The sequence below is a fragment of the Lactuca saligna genome, chromosome 7, assembly GCF_052625555.1.
Source record: "Lactuca saligna cultivar CGN05327 chromosome 7, ASM5262555v1, whole genome shotgun sequence".
NCBI classification, from domain to species: Eukaryota; Viridiplantae; Streptophyta; class Magnoliopsida; order Asterales; family Asteraceae; genus Lactuca; species Lactuca saligna.
In genome coordinates this window covers 175,926,802-175,931,781 of record NC_136423.1, presented here as the reverse complement: position 1 = coordinate 175,931,781, position 4,980 = coordinate 175,926,802, and positions in this window count along the sequence as shown.

Here is a 4,980-nt window from a genome sequence, read left to right as displayed (position 1 = left end):
GGTTTAGGAGTCGTTTCAACTTCACGCGCCCAATTTTGAACTTATCCATAGACACGTTGAAACATCGCATCCATTCAACTTCTTCAATCCATTACTCATTTAAGATACATAGTCCCTTATCACTTCCATAAGACTGTTTAATTGTTAGAACCGAAAGTAAAATCACTTATAATTGTCACGAACCAAAGTTCTGGAAAATCAGAAAGATTTTCGTGCATTAGTGTGCCGACAGATAAGAAATAAAGTAAACAAGTGTATGGAATGTGAGTGATGTCAAATGTGACATAAAGCTAAGGATCCCGAGCACGAATCTCTTCCTTCAAAGTTAAGAGAGACTTGAAGTGCTTGTATGGTTTCCCGTGAGAATACGATCAAATGTTTGTTAAGAAACATTGAAAGGCTTCTTTTGAATCATAGGCTTGAAGGGTGGCTAAGCTTCAACCAAACTTCAATGCTTATTATAAGACCGAACATTGGAAGAAGAACTTGTGAGACCGATGTGCTCTGTTGAACAAGTAGGTTGGATAGATTGGAAGTAACAGAATTTAGAATAGAAATCTCAAAAACAAAAACTAAACTAGATCTTTTTGGAAGAAATGTCTTGGTGTTAGACAAGTTCATAAAGATCACGTAAGAAAATAAAATGAGACTTCTGTTGGTAACAAGTTAAAGCTTGAATATTAAAATTCACCAACAATTCAGTATTGGTGTTGGATTTAGGGTCTCACTTAGCACGTAGTGTACGTATCTAAGATCATAAACACATATTTTGTGTAACCGTAAACCTGAGTGGTAATTCATAAGAGTCTCAAGGGTTACATTGATGAAATGAAAGTAGATGGAGAATATAGAGGAGGTGGGTAAAGAGATGAATGTACCCCTGCTGTTTAAAACTGACATAGCGGAAAACTCTTGACTCATTTGAGAAGAGTAGGGTAGCTCGGGATTTGAGTGAATGGTACAACCTAATTAGGAAGAAACGATAGGTATAAATCGAATCATTAAGGCCTCACTCAAAGTTTTTAAGAGGCTTTAGACTACATACAACAGCATGCTTCTAGGGACACCTAGCGAGTTCATAGTTAAGAGTGACATACCTACCCCTCCACGAGTTCATAAGCTATCTTGGCACTTGATACCTAGAAGGAGGAAGAGAGAAACAAACGACACAAAAAAAAAAAAACAAAAAAAAAAAATAATAAAAAATAAAATATTTTTGAAATTTTGTATTTTCTGATAAATATGGAAAATAATAAAATACAAAAAACTTTAAAACGTCTTAGAAATAAATAAAAAATTACAGATGAGAAAAAAAATAGAGTGCAAAAATATACAGCCGAACCTTCATCTTAAATAATAGAAGCCAAATAAATCGAGCGATCATTTCATTTCAGTCCCCAAAAATTAAGGAGCTGAAATAAACAGAGCGTTCGGTTCATTTCGGTTCCCTAAAATTCCGAAGCCGAAAGAGACCGAGCGATCGGTTCATTTCGGTTCCCAAAAATTATGGAGCCGAAATAAGCAGAGCGTTCGGTTCATTTCGGTTCCCTAAAATTAAGAACTCAAAACAGACCGAGTGATCAGTTAATTTCGCTTGTGTAATTTTTCGGAGAGAGATTTGAGGATTCGGTACCGACTGTGCTTCCATCATACCCAAACCTTGCAAAATTTTATTGAAGCTTGCTTCTGGTAAGGCTTTAGTGAAAATATCTGCAAGTTGATATGAGGACCGTCCGAAATGAACTTCCACGTTTCCATCTTCAACATGGTCCTTGATGAAGTGGTACCTGAGTGCAATGTGCTTTGTTTTTGAGTGTTGTACCGAATTGTGACAAATTCTTATCGTGATTTCAGAATCACAATAAAGAAGAATCTTCTTTATACTCAGTCCATAGTCTCTAAGTTGACTTTGTATCCAGACTACTTGTGAAGTGCACGAAGCGGCAGCTATGTATTCTGCTTCGGCTGTCGAGAGAGACACACAAGTTTGCTTCTTGGACTGCCAGCTAACTAGCTTACCATCAAGGAACCGGCATCCTCCAGTTGTGCTCTTTCTATCTAGACCACAGCCACCCAAATCAGCATCAGAAAAGCCTTGAACAAAGAATCCGGATTTAGCTGGATACCAGAGACTGAGCGACAAGGTACACTTCAAATAGCGAAAAAATATTCTTCACTGCCACCATGTGAGGTTCTCTAGGATTAGCTTGAAACCTGACACAATAACTGACATAAAATATAATGTCTGGTCTACTAGTAGTTAGATACATGAGAGAGCCTATCATTTGACGATAGAGAGTCATATCTACAACAGGATTTTCCAGAGATTGTGTTAACTTGGTGCCAAACACCATAGGAACCTTCACCTTCGAGTCTCCCGTCATTCCAAATTTTGCCAACAGATTCTTCGTGTAAGTCTCCTGGTTAATAAAAATACCTTCTGGTCCCTGTCTTATATTCAACCCAAGAAAAATGTTAATTAGAACCATTGCGCTAATTTCAAATTTAGTCTCCATCAGTTTCCTGAATTCAGCCGTTAAGTTGGGATTCGTGGAGCCGAAGATGATATTATCGACATAAATTTGAACTATCATTAGATGCTCTCCTTCTTTCTTGCTAAAGAAGGTTGGGTCAACCGAACCTTGCTTGAATTTAGACAATTTTAGAAAGCGAGTTAAACTTTCATACCAGGCCCTTGGTGCTTATTTCAGTCCATACACAACTTTATCTAACACATAGCAATGATCGGGGTATTTCTCATTCACGAATCCAAGTGGTTGCTCAACATATACCATTTCTTCTAGTTCTCCATTAAGGAAGACACATTTCACGTCCTTTTGAAAAACTTCAAAGTTTTTATGAGCATCATATGCTAGAAAGATTCGAACGGATTCCAATATGGATACATGAGTGAAGGTCTCCTCATAGTCTATTCCTTCTTCTTGGAAATATCCCTTTACCACCAGCCGGGCCTTATTCCTTATAACGTTACCTTCTTTATCCATCTTGTTCCTGAAGACCCACTTCAATCCAGCCACAGAAGCATCTTTTGGTGTGGGTATTAGTCTCCAAACATGATTGCATTCAAACTCATGAAGTTCATCTTGCATAACCTGTACCGAATCAGCATGATCAAGTGCAGTGTTAACTGTCTTTGGTTCGATATTAGAGACAAACAAATTAAACATGCAAAATTCAACTTGAGAGAATAATGCAGCTTGCTTCGCTTTCAACTGACGATTCACTAGTTATATGTGTTTGAGGATGACACTTAGTCCATTTTCTGAGAGGATGGTAGTTCGGGTCATAAACAGGATCCAACTCTGCATTAATCTCTTCTTCAAATTCTAATAGATCGTCTTCGTCATTTGTATTTGCATTCTCCCTCTCAAATGGCGAAGTGTTCCTTGTCAGGTTCGGGATCCTCCCCCTCGGTTGGAGTTGGATTCTCTTGCTCGGTTGTATGAGACACATATGAGCTCTCCCCCTCGAATATTGTACTATTAGTTGGAGGTTCATTTGAGGGTTGATATTCAGTTTGGTTTAAAGGATACTTTGCCATGTATTTCGCAACATTTTCGATGATCTTTTTCAGATGGTCAACTTTGTTGTCTGCTGCATTCGCCTCTGAGTGTATAGCCTTTTCTGGTTCATCAAATAACCTCATATATTCTTCAAACAAATTGGAAATAGGAGCCGATACTTGTCCTGATTCAGGAAATATTTCACCTATGGAACTTCCTTTTGCATGAGCTTTCTTTATGTAGTAGTCATCAAAGGTTACGTAATAGGTTTCCTCAATATGTTTGGAGTGTTTATTCAGAACCCTATAAGGCTTTGAAGTGAGTGAATAGCCTAGAAAGATTGCCTCATCCGCTTTAACGTTGAACTTATTTCGGTTCTCTTTAGAGTTGAAAATGAAGCATCTAGAACCGAACATGTGAAAGAACTTGACATTGGGTTTTCGGTTGTTCAGAATCTCATACGGAGTGACTGAGAATCACTTGTTAAGTAAGGATCTGTTCTGAGTATAACAAGCAGTAGCAATAGCATCAACCTAGAAGTATAGTGGGAGAGAAGAAAAGTTGAACATAGTTCTGGCTGCTTCACATAAGGATCGGTTTCGTCTTTCAACGATTCCATTCTGTTGTGGAGTGTAGGGAGCAGAGAAGTTGTGAGACACTCCCTTGTTGGCCAGAAAGTCTTTAAGTGCTTCAACAATCTTGGTATTGAGGCGTGATGGATGGCTCTTTCTGCACTGTTTACCTATCTCACATGCTGCGCACAGGTGTTCCTTATCAAACTTGAGAACTAGAAGTCATCGAATATGATCACCAAGCACCAACTTATTGATATCTTTAAAGTTTAGGTGCGAGAGACGTCGGTGCCATAGCCAACTTTCATACGAATTCGCCTTAGACAGCAGGCAAATCACTGGTTTTCCTTTAATTAGACTGAGGTTTAGAGGGTACATCTCTCCTTTTCGTTTAGATTTTAACTAGACTCTTTTGGATTGCTTCTCGACAATTTCTGATCCTTCATCATCAAATGAGACTTTCAGCCCCGTACCCACAACCAATTGAGATACACTAATGAGATTGTGCTAGAATCCTTCCACATACACCACTTTTCGAATTGTAAACTCTCTGTTGGTTATCATTCCATATGCTTTGATTGTTCCATAAGAACTGTTGCCATACTTCACGCATCCACCATCTTTAAGGGACCGAAACTCCCTTAGCTCATCCTTTCTCCCTGTCATGTGATGTGAGCAGCCACTGTCTATGTACCATTCGTCGTCAAACTGCTCGTCACTTATAACCTGCAAAGTTAAATAGATTTAGGAACCCAAAGTCTCTTGGGCCTTGGTGAGTTTTTCACAAAAAAAGGAACATCAACAGATATATCAACAAGATAGGTTCTTTTTATGAGTGTGGTTTTGTCTTTTTCTTTTGATGGTGTACACTTTTATTTTATTTT